The 16,232-nt window shown below is 47.5% G+C and overlaps 3 non-coding genes across 3 annotated transcripts; 2 read left to right on the forward strand and 1 right to left on the reverse strand.

Moving 5' to 3' along the window:
• The first annotated feature begins 665 nt into the window (after positions 1-665).
• On the forward strand, positions 666-737 carry TRNAW-CCA (transfer RNA tryptophan (anticodon CCA)). The gene has a single exon. It is a non-coding gene; the product is annotated as a tRNA-Trp (tRNA).
• A 7,487-nt stretch (positions 738-8,224) lies between these two features.
• TRNAR-UCU (transfer RNA arginine (anticodon UCU)) lies at positions 8,225-8,296 on the forward strand. The gene has a single exon. It is a non-coding gene; the product is annotated as a tRNA-Arg (tRNA).
• A 1,538-nt stretch (positions 8,297-9,834) lies between these two features.
• TRNAN-GUU (transfer RNA asparagine (anticodon GUU)) lies at positions 9,835-9,908 on the reverse strand. The gene has a single exon. It is a non-coding gene; the product is annotated as a tRNA-Asn (tRNA).
• Between the last annotated feature and the right edge of the window lie 6,324 nt (positions 9,909-16,232).

A 16,232-nucleotide genomic window follows, 5' to 3' on the forward strand; every position in this document is an offset into this window, starting at 1 on the left:
TCAACTCATGCGTGACATTCTAACTAATTGCGGAAAAAAAGGTGATCTCCAAAACACAGCTCCTCCCAATGATGGTCCGAGAGGCGGAGCTGAAAGGTCTTCCCGCTGAGCTCGTGGGATCTCTTTTTTTTTTTTTGTCCTCATGTCGGCCATGGCGTTCTGCAAATATTGGACCATTTGCCCAAACCGTTTGGGGGATACATATAGCTTCCCAGTATCACCTCCAAAGTTGCCACGGTCTGGAATAATAATATATATATATATTTTTTGTGGGCTCTCGGCTGATCTGCGTGACACTGTTTGATCTTGTGATGATGGAAGAAATGCTTCTTTTTCGCAGTCTACGTCACACTTGACCGGACCATCAGGCAGCAGCACCAGCAGAAAAGTAAGTTTAGGGGTAACAGGAAAGGCTCGGGGGTATACAACGCAGGAGCTTCAGTTAGCCTTCTAGCCCGAATGAATCGTCCTGGCCAGCCTGATTTATTCAGTAATTTGTACATTTCTATGGTAAAAACACTTGGCTGAGGGTCCCTAACAGAATAACGTAATTCATCCCAAGCCCTTATTTCCTGTTGGAAAAGCAACAAATTGAAATCTCAGTGGCCGTCCCTCAGTGACCTTCCTGTTTACTTGTCCATCATTCTGCACCCGCGTTCCCAGGTGATCTCGTGGCGCAACGGTAGCGCGTCTGACTCCAGATCAGAAGGTTGCGTGTTCAAATCACGTCGGGATCACAACGAGAGTTTGTATTTTGCACTTGTCATGAAATGTAATAGCGTGTTTTAGATAATGTTCTTAATAAAAGTAGAAAAAAATATTAATAAATACCATTTTAATGAATAAATAAATGTAGATCAAGTTCATATGGATTGAAGTGGAACAAACCTGCTCCTCACAAATTGCTAAGGCACCTGGAAGTCACGAATAATTTGCATTGTTTTTATACGTTTCTACAAATATATATATATATATATATATATATATCTATATACTTTTTTTAAGCGCTTATAATATTAACAGGAACTATCACCAGTCGTAGTCCAGCCTTCACACTAGTCCTTCTTATATATTAACTCTGGGCTGAGCGGAATTTTAGTTATGATGGAGTATTTGGAGTAATTTCAATAATTCCGTGTTACCCTTTCTTGCAGAGTTACAGATAATTACGCAATTACTCTTCAACGCGTAATTAATAATAATTTTTTGGGGAAATCATAACGCGTGGGTACTCGCAATCATTTCCTTGGGGGCCAGAAAGTACTGATAGAGCGGATATCGCATTTTATTTGTAGGGGTGCATTATAATCATGTGTAGACCACACCCGCATATAATCCTTTGTTGTAATAATGTAAAGTACCAGGCGAATCAAGTAGAAAGTGAATGTAACTATCACAAAACATTAACGTGAACAACTCGTGTTGTGCATCTGACAATTATCAATTTACTAAATGTGCTCATCAATTGTGACGCTTTATCTGTAGGTAAATGCGTTAATTGAAAGTGCCTTATTTCCATGCCAGTTCGTAAAGTTCATATGATGCTTTCTTATATTAGCTGAGCCTCTTAGGCGCCGATGCAATACCCTGGAAAACTCTCGCTTTAGAATTATCGGTTTGAATTTCATGCATGCTGTGGACTCTGTTCTTTCTCATATTTTGTGTTGCAGGTAAAAGAAGCGCTCTCGTTAGCTAAGAATAATGCCTTTGTTTAACTAGTAAGACAAGGAGAGAAGAAGTTACAATTGTGTTGCTTTAGTCGATAAAGGAAGGTCGTTGTGCTTCGCACAGGCGAAGGCCTGGGAACCAAGGACGAAAGGTATCAAGGAAAAGAACACCGTTGTCCCATGGAAAACCACCTTCAGGATCGTATCCACTGTAGATGGTGAGACTCACACTAAATTCTGGGAAATTGATCCACAAATAATGTGTTGTTGGGAGTAGGGAAAGTGCCCACTTCTTCCTTGCCTTCGGAGAGAGAGCCTCTTAGACTAAGCTCTGTCTTGGTAGCTTTATGCTACATGACCCATTGATTGTGGAGAGACTTCTTAGGAAGACTCCGCATACAGTCAACGTTTACTCCTTCATCTGAAAATGCTATAGTAGGGATGTCACTTTAGTGCTAGAGTAGGGATGGATTTAATGCTATTCACTCTCCAACTCTCGATGCATGGACACTTGAACTCATGCTTTCTGATCTTTTGCATCTTACTTCTTGAATTAATTGTATTGCTCATGTTGCATCATCTAAATTGGATATGCAGATTTGGCTTCATGCTAATTCAGATGTTATTTTACACTCTCGTATTGTGGTGTCTTTGTGTTCAGTTATTGTTTGCTTTTTAATAAATCAAATTAACCTTAACTAGTTGTGTGTGGCTACTATGTGTGTAGGAGAATGATTGACTCATTGATTGGCCATCTAATGACTTTTCTTCCCTATACACTTTTATGCTGTGAAAAAGAACCATTGAATTTTCATTCTAGAACAGGGCTAGAATTTATGGGCCCTTTCAGTTGGTGCAACTACATGAAAGGGACCGGGGGTCTAAAAAGAAACACAGAAGGTAATGTATATGCTAACGGAAGGTTTTCTTTTATCCCTGGCAATCCGAGCTGAGCATGATTGCCATCAAATTATATCATGTGATAGAGCTAAATTGTCAAGCCCTGTAAGTCATTGTTATCACGTGGTAATCTGCCACATCCATGAGGATGACCGTTAAATCGTAAGGGTCTCCTACGTGGCGAGCTCATATGCTCTATGTGGATGCCATTCCCCACCAAGGCAAACAATTCATGCCACAAAGTGTACAAAACAACATAGAAAAAACTATGAAAAAAACTATGTAATGCAGTGCAGAGAAAAATAAAAAGGTTATGTGAAAAGATGTTTTAGCAATATCTCTTTCCTCACACCTAGTAAAACCTTAAGGAGTTAAATCAAGCTCCCGCTATTGATTCATAGTAGAGTACTATAACTCCTTATATGCGGTCAACATGTTTCAGCCTAAATGGAAGTGATCCAGGCTTTCATCAGGACCAAAACGCAGCTACTGCATATTAACCAACGCTATGAAAAAGAAGAACCATACAACCTCGCTTGGTGCGAAGCCTTCATATACAGGATGCAATCATCACCCTGATTGGTCAAGGTCCAAACCTCACCTCCCTGGAACCTTCCTCGGGTATAGATGAGGCCCCGCTCTGTCCGTCGGAAGTAAGGGGAGCATCCAGAAATAGTCTAGGCTAAGTGGAACCTAGAACCCCAAGGCCCTGAAATAGAGCCCAATGATCGAAAACAGAAGGTGATAGACTCTGGCAGAGACTGACAGAGTTTGACGATGCGACAAAATCAGCGAGGGACGGATGAGTGAGTATTAACAGGGTGTATCCTGTGTGTTAGATTGCGGGAATTACATGCCCTCGAGGAGTGTGACATATTAATAAAAAGTCTGTCCGCCCAGTTTATAGGATCTCGACTGACGTGCATGACAAATGTCAGACATTGTGATATGAGAACAGTTTTTTTCACAGCCTATGTCGCACTTGACGGGACTATGAACTAGCAGCGCCAGCAGCCAAGCAAGTATATGGGTGTTGCGAAAATAAAGTAGTACATACAAAATCGTAGTTCGATTTAACTTTCAAACCAATTGAGTGCTGTTGATTAATTTGTGTTATTGAAATGTTTACTTTAGGAACACTTGCTTGAGTGTCCCGCCAGTAGAGTTAGCCAAGCATCTTAATCTTGTAAATCCCACAGAACATTCTGAAAACAAGAAAACACCTCAGCAACACTTCATGACCGTCTACGTACAGTAGTCCTATCCAACCTTCCTGAAGAGGCTAAACAGACCTCGTGGTGCAACAGTAGCGCGTCTGACTCCAGATCAGAAGGTTGCGTGTTCAAATCATGGCAGCGTCACAAATAAATACTTTTTCACTTAAAATTAAAAAATGGGAGTAGAGGCTACTTTCTAAAACAAATATGTAATTGAATTTAAAAACGCTTGTTTGATGTAAATATAAATGCTGATCAAGCTCACATGGATTTAAGGAACAAACCTGCTCCTCATAAATTGCTATGCGTATTTAGAAGCTGTCATGCATCAGTTATACTGCCTTTACACGTTTCTGCACTAATCTTCATTTTTGAAAAAAACGCGTTTTACATGCAATGAGTAACAAAAATATTGAGGGGCAGATTATCAAGGACAGTGTTCAAAATTATCGCTGGTTTAGCGGCAGAAAACTGCTGCTAAAGTGGCGATAATGGGCTTGATAATATGCCCTTGAAAATTCCAATAGAAGCCCATGTTCTTGTGTGAAAATGGACTTCTATTGGAATTCTCCAGGGCATATTATCAAGCCCAGTATCGCCGCATCAGCGGCAGTTTTCTGCCGCTAAACCAGCGATAATTTTAACGCTGTCCTTGATAATATGCCCCCGAGTGCTGTCTGTTTCGTTAACTGTGCAGTTATGTCACAATTCTCTAATTATTAACAGGAAATACCGCAGTCTTACTCCACCCAGCTTACTGTTTGTTATACCTTAACTCTGTGTTGGACACTTCAGTTGCAGGGCAAGAGAGGGCGCTGTGGTATTACTATAAGGTCGCTCATGATGAATCATTCTTTCCTGTTTTGGAACGGAAAACAAATTATTGCATTCCATTTTAAACCCAGCAATATGCAAATCAGTCTTGACCCTGCTCCCCATGTGAACAGTCCATCCCGAACTGCCCGGCCAGGTCCTCCCTGGACTAGAAACAAGCATCCTGGGACCAGTTTCGGGGCATCACCCCTCATCAGCGAGGCTAGCTTGACTCCAGTGGCATGGAGAGCTGCTTCGATTATTGATCATTTCCCTGCTTGTTCTAATTGTGAGATTATGTCTTGATGTTTAGGGGTTTGACTGGTCACACCAAATCTAGCAATATGACGAGCCAGCAATTTTGAATACGTTCTACTGAGTCAATGAGTCCACCTCAGAATGCAGGGTTACAATATCGTGGTTTATGAGTCAGTATAACTGGAAGGAGGGCCTTGCATTCCTTGATGCAGTGTAGGTAAAGGTGTTCAGTCTGAGACGCTTTTCATTGGTATGATGCCTATGCGGATGACCATAACCTGTGTGATGTGATTAAGACGATTTTAGAAATTAACTGTGTAGAACTTGTTTGTCTTAGGACGTGTACTTCACTGTGAGTAAGAGTGTGTTAATGATTCATTGGGAGGATGAGGAGATTATAGAATATCTAAATGCCGATGTTTGCTGGCGCGTGTGCCTATGTAGCTCTGCACGTGTTTCGGCCAGGTTTTAGGGGGTAGTGACCTTCAGCAGGTGATGTCGGTCTCTACACATATCAGTGCACCTGCATGGGTTTGCTGGTCAGGATTTGCTTCAGGTGAGGTTGTGTTAGTGAGTAGCATACTGTTGATGGGTGAGGGTGGATTGTTTGGGTGGATACTATGGTGAATCATGGCATGGAGGCTTGTAGGGTTAGACACGTGTTGTTTGACTATGTTGCATAGTTTTATTCATGCAGGGTTATGATATGTTAATAAACATTTATAAAGCGCGTGTACACCCCATGTCGCTAGCGTTCGTTTTTTGTTGCTGTGGTTGATCATCTTATTGACTTTACTTAACAGTAACATTTACAAATTAGCAAAAATGAAGGGAAACATTCTCCACCCCCCTCCACCACCACCACCATCCCCTTTCTCCTCACCAGAGACAAGCCACTTAAATGGTTCTTCTCAGAAATCGACCCCTTTGTGCTGGTCAGAATGAACTGACCGAAGCTCAGCCGCCCCTTCCTTGAATTCCATCTCTCCTTCATGTAGTAGGCTACAGTAGTAGCAGCCATGGTGCCCTTTGGCATCTGAGCCCTCTGTGGACTTTTGCAAAATAATGTCAGGAGCAGGGCCCATGCTGGTGGAAATAAATTATCCACACCCTTGACTGGATGAGTGAGGTTTCCCATCCTCAGAACACACCACACTTGGGGGTACCAGCCTTCCACTGTGGCACCTGGACCGGTCACCATTTAGGTAGTGGGTTTGGCCATTAATTAGTGTGTATTTATCGTCCTCCACCATTCTTTTATTCCCCCACCCCATGTGTATTTAGCATCCACCCAAGTAGGGTGCATTGTGGGGTCTCTGGCAACTGAACCCCAGTGATTTGTTTCACCGCCTCAAAAACCCCCAACGAGAAGGGGTGTATTAAAGGTCACCCCATAGAACGGGAGATGGGTCTCAGCTGCCCGTAGCCTCCTCGGCACAGGTCCTGTCTGGTTCCGTCCAGCGCGTGACGTCGATATGGGGACCCACGTCGCCTCATAAGGATTTTGCTACCTCCGATAGGCCTGTGCGATCACCTAAATGCAATGGTGAGTTTGGTGGCCCTTCTCCCTGTGCCCTTGTGATGCCCTTGCACACCACAGTGGTGAGTTTGGTGTCTCTTTTCCTCATGCCCTTGTGATGCCCTGACACAAATTGGTGAGTTTAGTGTCCCTTCTCCCTGTGCCCTTGTGATACCACAGTGGTGAGTCTGGTGTCCCTTGTCACCTGTGTCCTCGTGATGCCCTTAAACACCACAGTGGTGAGTTTGGTGGCCCTTCTCCCCGTGCCCTTGTGATGCCCTTGCACACCACAGTGGTGAGTTTGGTGTCTCTTTTCCTCGTGCCCTTGTGATGCCCTGATACAAAGTGGTGAGTTTAGTGTCCCTTCTCCCTGTGCCCTTGTGATACCACAGTGGTGAGTCTGGTGTTCCTTGTCACCTGTGTCCTCGTGATGCCCTTAAACACCACAGTGGTGAGTTTAGTGTCCCTTCTCCCTGTGCCCCTGTGATACCACAGTGGTGAGTTTGGTGTCCCTTCTCCCCGGTGCTCTCGTGATGCCCTTACACACCACAGTGGTGAGTTTGGTGTCCCTTCTCCCTGTGCCCTTGTGATGCCCTTACACACAGTGGTGAGTCCAGTGTACCTTCTCTCCGTGCCCTCATGATGCCGTTACACACCACAGTGGTGAGTTTGATGTCCCTTCTCCCTGTGCCCTTGTGATGCCCTTGCACACAGTGGTGAGTCCGGTGTCCCTTCTCCCCGTGCCCTCGTGATGCCCTTACACACCACAGTGGTGAGTTTGATGTCCCTTCTCCGTGTGCCCTTGTGATGCCCTTGCACACAGTGGTGAGTCCGGTGTCCCTTCTCCCCGTGTCCTCGTGATGCCCTTACACACCACAGTGGTGAGTTTGGTGTCCCTTCTCCCTGTGCCCTTGTGATGCCACGGTGGTGAGTGTGGTGTCCCTTCTCCCTGTGCCCTTGTGATACCACAGTGGTGAGTCTAGTGTCCCTTCTCCCCTGTGCCCTTGTGATGCCCTTACACACAGTGGTGAGTTTGGTGTCCCTTCTCCCCGTGCGCTTGTGATGTCCTTACACACTGTGATGAGTTTGGTGTCCCTTCTCCCTGTGCCCTTGTGATGCCAACGTGGTGAGTGTGGTGTCCCTTCTCCCTGTGCCCTTTTAATGCCACCGTGGTGCGTGTGGTGTCCCTTCTCCCCGTGCCCTCGTGATGCCCTTACACACAGTTGTGAGTCTGCTGTCCCTTTGCACTTCCATACACTGAAGGTTGACCTCTCTCCGGCTCTTCTACAGCCACCCCTTCTGTGCCGCTCTCTTTTCTAGTTCAATGTGGACATTCTTGCAGTGATTGGGGGGGGTCCGCCATCACTTCCCTTAAAGCGGAATGTCTGGAGCGGAACAATCCCTTCGAGACACCCCCGATCTATGCCCTGCAGGTGCCTTACCCTGTACCCGTCCCTCGAGACAGCTCGAATCCACAGTTCCAGGCAACGTGGGCGTAGCTTGCATCGTTGCAGCATGTGCAGTGGCACCGGGGCCCGGAGGCCCATAGGGCTTATGATACTAAGGCTACTGCTAGAACAGGGTTGAAGCCGACGTCAGCATGCGGGACCATCGGGGTCTGGGTGAATGATGCAGCTGGTTTCCCCTGAGTAAAGATGAGGGCTCCAGTCAGCGGGGCTACGCCTGAGGAGGGGCTGCAGAAGTGGCCAGACTGAGGGTCTTACAAGGGTCATTAGAGTGATAATGTCTGTGCGGATATTGTGCCGTTAATTTAAGAAATATCACTCTACAAGTGTAGCTCGTCTCCTGCCTCTTGATATAAAGAATGCAGGGAACACTCTTTACATCAAGCGTTGGTGGTATAGTGGTGAGCATAGCTGCCTTCTAAGCAGTTGACCCGGGTTCGATTCCTGGCCAACGCAGCACGTGTTTTTCTTACCTAAAGATAACATGTAATATTGTTATGTTTTTAATAGCAAATTATTCATCCCCCCACAATACTATAACATTGTGCGGGACCCTTCTCTTTAATAGTAGCCACTGGGAGAGACGTGCAGCTCTTACTGTGACTCAGATGGAAAGCGTGTGGGGAGAGGAGAAGGTATTGGGAGGACACAGCACTTAGGAGACAAGGAGGGAATGATGTAAGAGAGGGGAGTGACTTAGATTGCATTATTATCCATGGCTTTGTGTTAGAGGTCTCCTCCTGCAGGGCTGTGCTGGTGTCTAACACACTGGCCGCAAAGAAAAGAAAAGTGCTTGCAGGCGGTTCTGGAAAGAATCGTGAAATATTAAAATAATTCATGTTCTACCACCATATCAAGAACTATTATTTGTTTGCAGCTCAAATCCTGTACATGACTGCCCGAAATATAAAGTCAATTTCTCAATTCTTTTTTTCTGTTGGGGAGAGGACTGCGCATCATCAGCCCTTTCAGTGCAAGAAGCACCTCCAGGCTCTACCCACCGGGGATTCACCCCACATCTGCTGTGACCAGTCCAGCTAGAGCCGCGGTCAGTCCGCCGAAGAGTGATGGTGCACCCTGGGGGCTCCGGAGAGCTTCCCTCATTACTCGTGGACTGAGCGGAGTGAGAGCGCTCTCTTCCAGGGGAGACGCGGAGATGCTCAGAGCCGTGGTTTCCATCTTGGTACAGCAGTGCGCCTTGGATGGTGTCTCCCTCCCCCCCCATGACTGCATGTAGCCGAGCCGAGCCCAGTTGTTTTTTAGATGAATTTGAATTTAAGTGTACTTTAAGAAGATGAGCAAAACCATTAGAATCAGAAAATTCTCAGAGTTTCCTTGTAACTGTATTCAATCTTTCAGGTGTGTGCCCCTTTTGCCAGAATTATTCTCTGAAAGCACAATCTTGTTTAATAGTGCCCTATAGGTACATATAAAATACAAATGAACGAATCATCTTCTTTCGTGCCAAGCCTTCAGAATGTGTTGCATTTATTATGAAACTATAGTCTCCTCTAAACTCCCATAGAGCAGTCTAATGATGTCATGTCCTACAGTTTATTACAGATTTAGCCTATTCTGAAAGAGGGCAAGGGACAGTCCAGTGTGAAAGTCCACTAGATCCCTCATTAAATAAACACTCTTTAGACTTCTGTTTGTTAGTCCATTGGTGTGGTCAGGTTCGGCCAGCACTAGATAACGTGATATGTGTATTTGTAAAGCGCAGGTTCACCCCTAACGGGGTATCTTGGCGCTGAATAACAGATGTTTATTGTTACCCAATTACATTTTATCGACCTCAGATGGATAATAGGGTGAGTGAACCCGGAGGTATTTGAACCTGTGACGAGGAGGTCAGGCACAGGCCCCTACAGGCCGCTCGAGGGGTGGATGTTTCTTTTTGGCATTTAAGGTGAGGTGAAGGACAGCAGGTGCAGGGCGCGGTGGTGTAAGAGAAGGAAAAAGAGCAGAGAATGCAAACTTTGAATAAAAGAACCCGTCCCTGGGTGGGCTCGAACCACCAACCTTTCGGTTAACAGCCGAACGCGCTAACCGATTGCGCCACAGAGACCTGCTTTGCACAGTAATATTCCAGCTGAGTCTAGACCACTCGGCTATGGAAAACTATGTTTAAAGAAATATTGGATTATCATTATGCCTTACAAGCGCCAAGCTAGCACTTCATTTCACTTAGCGCTTTCTGCCTGCATATAAGCCGCCCTCAGATCGCAGCACATCTCTCACAATACTCTTGCTTTAAAAGCTCTCAGTCTCACTTCAGAAGCAGCTGGCACCGCCTGCCGCGGCCCGGGGTCTGCCTCGGATCCATGGACAGGCTTCGTGGTTTCACTGCCCCGCAGGAGGGGCTCTGGCGGCGGCTCACGAGCTCTCTCCGCTGCTCTCTCTCACGCGGCTACATTTACAGCATCGGCCTCTCTCTCCGGAGCATCGGGCGTCCTTACCCACCCGAGGCCAGGACTGGCTGGAGATAGACCTTAGGAGTGCGTCATATAGAATGACGTCACTGGGAGGAAGGGAGCGGAAAGTTTGCCCCAAAGCCACCTCTTATTTACCAAAGGGTCAAGCGGCGCCTGCCGCACCCAGAGGAGGGGCCCTGGGTGCAGCTGGGAGGGGGCGGGAAACAGACAACAAGACTGCGGGGCTGGGATAGAGCATGGGTCGGTACTCGGTAGTAAGGTGCAAGACCAGTCTTTTCTCCAACCCTCACCCCCAGGGGCGTTGCTGTCCTGCAGTGATGTGCTGGAAGTGATGGCGCCCCTTGACCTCTTTCTAGAGGTGCAGAACCCAGGGTCAGATGTCTGAAGACTGGTGAACAGAAACAAACACTGCCCTGGAGCTTGAGACCACCAGGAGGACTCTGTAGACATCACCAGGGCTCGTGCCCCTACTCCGCACAAAGAACATGGCCGCCTCCAGGTTCACTCAGAGTATGTATGACAAGCCCAGGCGGCCTCTACTAGAGAAGAGAGACCCCACTCCATCCCTGGAGGACTCTGTAGACATCACCAGGGCTCGTGCCCCTACTCCGCACAAAGAACATGGCCGCCTCCAGGTTCACACAGAGTATGTATGACAAGCGCAGGCGGCCTCTACTAGAGAAGAGAGACCCCACTCCATCCCCTCCATGGCCCCCTGGGGTGTCCACCCAGACCTTGACACTTGAAGTTGACAGTGGCCCTTGCCGCCTCTTCCCTCTCTTTGAAGGGCCGGGGATGGTTTTCATTTCTCGACTCTCGTTGCCTCATCTGTTCTCCGAAGTGTTTTCAGGTGATTTCTGCTCAGTGGTTATTTATGAGACCCACACATCGAACAGTGTGCTCCTTGCTCTATTTGCATCATCTGCCTTCTTTATTTCTTTGCATTTTTACCAGGCCTGGGAGATTTGTCTTTGTTTTTTGAGAAAAATGTGCCATTCTATTTTGTTTTCTCCATTTTTATTAAATGTTTACAATAGTTGATGATGGTTGGTGATTCATGGCGCAAACCCCACAAAACAAGTTACAAAATAAAACAATAGTTGAATAAAAATGTGCATAGTGGCAAATTCAATCTGCCTTGTTATGGGTGAAATTCGTGTTTCGCTTTTGGTCACCATCAATCGCAACCATCTAAATTATTCTTAATAATTCTTTTTATGAATTGTGAAAATCCAGGTCCTTGCACCACTTCCTCCCCCGATTTACACATTAGCACAATCCCTCACAGAGGCGACCTTGGCCACTGGTGCAGTGAGGGTACCTGGTGCCCTCACACAATCAAGGGAATGCACCCATGCCTCTAGCCAAGTAGTAAACAACAACAGTAGTTGGGGTGTGGTGGGCCTCTCAAACCCAACGACCCCGGTGCAACTGCACCTGCTGCACTTTTGATAGATACCTTTCTGATGCTCCTGGAGCCACGCCCTACATACAACAGAAGAGTTTTATGGGACTGAAAAGTTCAGGACATTTGCATAGCGCGAGTAGCGACTCAACGAGGTACCCCTGTGCACAGGGGTTTGGGGGGCAGCATTGTCTGCCGCTGTTCCAGGGCTCTCAGTGGCACAACTGAGTGATGACCGCTGACACAGTTCACTCCAGAACCATCTCTCCGCTTCAACTCATGCGTGACATTCTAACTAATTGCGGAAAAAAAGGTGATCTCCAAAACACAGCTCCTCCCAATGATGGTCCGAGAGGCGGAGCTGAAAGGTCTTCCCGCTGAGCTCGTGGGATCTCTTTTTAGGTCGAGGACTACCGGTCTGCCGAAGGCAGAACCGGAAGTCGGAAGATTTAATGTTTCCTAGAGTGGCTATTTAGCCCGCCTCTCTTTTTGCTTCTCCTCCATTGGCTGGCTTCCTAAACGGAGGCCCGCCATTGGAGGAGAGAGCCGTCCCTCCAAATAGGCTCCGTCTTTTTCAGATTCGGGGGCGTGTTCCTTGCTGTTCTTTCCACTTTTTAGCCACGCCCTTTTAGAACAGCAGGAACACGCCCCCGAATCCGAAAAAGTTTCGGAGCTTCCATCCGCCATTGTTTTGCGGGTGTCTGGCCGTGAGGATCTTCTTGTTGTTGCTCTCGCGCGCTGCCCGCCTAGTTAGGCCCTGTATCTTAATCAGCAACCACGGCCGGGACCCGCCATGACTGGGTGACACATGCAGCGGCTCCGAGGCTGAGGCTCCGCACCATTGAAGCAAAGGATTAGCCCGTCAGAGGCAGCGTTAATAGAAGCCCAGTCCCTGCAGATGCCGCCCCAGCCCGGCAGCTCCAACCCCTGAACCACAACAACCTCTCCCTCTGAGGGCAGCATAGAAATTGGGCAACTGAGTGACTACCGCTTTTAAAAAAAACGTGCGGCCGCCATTCCCCCCCCCCCCCTATTTGTTTACTTTAATTTCAATCGCGGTACTCGCGCTTTAGTTTTAAACATCTGAAGCTAAAGCGTAGGTGCCGCGATTGCTTCAAAAGTAAGGAAATAGAAAAAAATGCAAATGTTCTTTTTCCTTACTTTTTAAGCAATTGCGGCACCCGCGCTTTAGCTTCAGATGTTTATAGCTAACTCGCGAGTGCCGCGATCGGCATTATGATGGTGGGGTGCCTAGCCCCTCCAGCCCCCACGTATCAGCAGCCCTAGCTCCAACGTACTTTCAGCTAAGAGCCACCCTTCAAGGAGCAATGATTAAAGAATGCCGCACAGTGACCCTCCTTTGTTATTATGCGGAGCACGCTGTCTACATTACATAAAGCCTCCACGAGCAGCTGTATCGGTATGTTTTTGTCTTCCACTGCTGCTATTACATACTACTGAACATGCTTCCAAGTTTGTGTTTTTTAACTCTAACCTAGGATTGGCATTGCTGTAATTCATTGTTTAACATATTCAGAAGCTCTTGCGTCTTATTAAAAACTGCTTCACGTTTGACCGTCGGTGGGTGCAGCTCTAGTGAATCGTGGTGTGAGGTGCGCTTGTGAGTTCTCTATGCAGCGTGTGATCTAGTTTGACGTGCTGGTTTAGTGCGCCAGAAGTATGCCTCCAGGGCAGGAGACGCAAGGAACTTTTGAACTTAATGTGTTTGTCTGGTGGCTATGCGCAATGAACTGAAAACAGGTACTGGTGTGCTCGTGCAAAGTCTGCAACCCAGCAGCTTTATTCATTGGCTTGGAAGTGGTGCTGCAACGAAGTGATTGAAGAGGGCCAGTTGAGGCTGCAAGGTAGTAAATACACCACAGGAGCTAATGAGCTTTTCAAATACTTTTCGAATGCAACGGAGTCATCAACAAAGTTATGAGGTGGGTGGGGTTTACGGGTGTTTATCTCTTGAACTAATTTAAATACATTGGTAGGAGGGGCATTCTAATATACTCTTAAGGTACTTTCATAACTGTAGGAGTGTGATGGTTAGTAATTGTGTTGTTACTGTAGTTGGCAGTGCTGACAGTGGCAATGGGCAGTGCAGGCAGAAATTACACCCTTAAGAGAGCCCTAGCACTTATTATTTTTCCGACAAATTAAGTACAGGTTAAAGTGTGAGCAGCGTCAAGCAAGTTGCATTCATACACACATACATTTTAAGTGCTATGTGGACTCCATAAGGCGTCGCACAGATCACCACAGGAATATATATTTCCTTTTTCTGCAGCCAGCCCATAAACCGCTCCTCCGATGCTCGCGTCGACAGTTCAAACACTAATTAAGAAAATTAAGTCCTGACCCCCAGAAATAACTGCCGGAGCCCACCACCTGCAACAACAAGCACAAATTAAGCACTTTGTCTAAGTGCAAAGATTATTCTATCCTGACCACAATAATACGGCGGTCCACAACTCCCGTCTCTGCTACTGATGTGTCTTCTCAAATATGTCAACGCAACAAAGAGACTTGCGCAGCAGGTACTTTTGTTCGATATTTCAGCTTTCGCTTATGTCCAAATACACAACCATCCTTATTTTAGCAGCCACAACGTAATGCAAGGGGTGTGCAGTAATAGCGTGTATTTTTTGTTGTTGCTTTGCAAGAAAATTATTATGTGTTTATTTACGGTGTGGACGAAAAGAACAGCTCGTCAACATACTGAGCAGATAACTGGTCAGAGAGCGGTTAAACGTAAAGCAAACGGGACAGGAAACAGAGCTGCGTGGAGACGTCCCCTGTGCAACTTTGTGCAGCAGTTGCTGCAAAAGGAGAGTCAAACCCTAGAAACCCCCCGAAGGGGGGCTGTGTTATATAAAGCAGAGCACTGACCTCTTCACGCACTGAAACCAGCTGTCCCCCTGCTCCTCCCCCGCCGCCTCCATTCTTAAAGCACGAGATTAGAGCTCCGCGGCAGGGTGCTGCCAGACCTCCCTTTGCTTCCCCCTCCCCCTTTCATTTCACCTCCCCCTTCCCTCCCCTCAGCTAGAGTGACAAAAGCACGCCCTCGGTGGAACTCTAACGTGCTAGGCACTTTCCCCTCCTCTGCTGCCAGTGGATCCCGCTTCTGCTGCCAGGAGAAGTAACCGAGTTTATAAAGTTTGCGCTTCAAGTACATACAATTTTCCCCCTTCACAATATAAAATCCGCAGACCCCTATTATTTTACGAACAGGTTGCCAGGCTTGGGGCCACACCGACACAGGGTCTTCCGACTGCTGCCCACAGGGCTAGTGTTTCTGCCTGTGGCCCCTGTGAGAAGTTGGCCTGATATGTAGTGCTCACTATTCTAGTGATCACTGTGTATCATTCCAAACGACCCTTATTGATGATTGGTTGTAAGTCAACCTTTTAGACCAGCTATCCTAGTAGCGTGGATACGAGCAGTCTTTATGCTAAACTCTAGAGGGCGTGTTAAGCCAGCTGTTTACCATCACATATACCCCTTGAACACCAAGTGAAACAACACCACACAAGTTGTTATGAAAATAAAAGGATATTTATTTATAACAAGACTACCCTGGCTCTTTATGAGTCAGGGAGCTAAGCACACTACAAAACTCTTAGGAAAATACTTCAGTTGCACAATTTACACAAATGCCCGAGGGGCACGAGAAACCATCTACACTAACAGTGAAATGCGAATGGTTTGAGTCTGGAGGTCCTGATTCCGGAGTGATCCGATCAGTGGGACTAAACGAAGAAGGAACTGGACACTTGTAGAGCGAACCTGCGATGGAGCACCGAGATGCTCGAGTTACCTAGCCCGGAGGCTGCGGCTGCGTGAAGTTCGGCAAGATGTCGGGAGTCCTCGTGTAGTCTCAGGAGCCTGAAAGAAGCAGTTGCTGGCAGGCGACCAGTGACGATGTTCAGAGCGATCCACGCCTGGATCGGTGATGAAGGAAACCTGAAAGCAGAGGGGACTCAGTTCTCAACCGCTAGCCAGCGATCGTGTGGGTACCAGGAGGGTACCGGCTGAAGTCACCTCGACCAGGTGAGTGGGTGACGTCGGACTCGGCTGTTCCTCGGGCCAGGAGGCGCGGCGGCGACCAGGATGGAGGGCGAGCTGTCCCACGAAGGTGTCTGCTGTCGATGATGCTGGGCCCAGGCAGGGGCAGCGGATCTTGGCAGTGGCAACCCAAGCGGGGGAGTCAAGATGGCGTCGGGAGTGGACCAGGAGGGTCCGTGGTACTCCTCTGTTGAAGGGGAGCAAGAGCCAGTCTGGAGCAACCAGACTAGTGATGAAACAATCGTGGTGCGTCGTGAAGAGGGCCACAAGCCGGTCGGCAAGTGGTCGAACAACGCGGTGAACAACAAGGAGCGGAAGGGCCCCCACGCAGATCTCGGGGATGCTGGGGAGGCAGACTTCGATGCTGGAGCTGCTCAGGGTTAGGGCTTCTCAAACCCTAGGTGCACTCACTCGAGGGTCCCTCGGTGGGCGTGCTAGATAAGCGTCGTGCAGGTCCTGAAGATGGCCGGTCCCGCGGGTC

Source organism: Triturus cristatus, chromosome 12, assembly GCF_964204655.1.
Source record: "Triturus cristatus chromosome 12, aTriCri1.1, whole genome shotgun sequence".
NCBI lineage: Eukaryota > Metazoa > Chordata > Amphibia > Caudata > Salamandridae > Triturus > Triturus cristatus.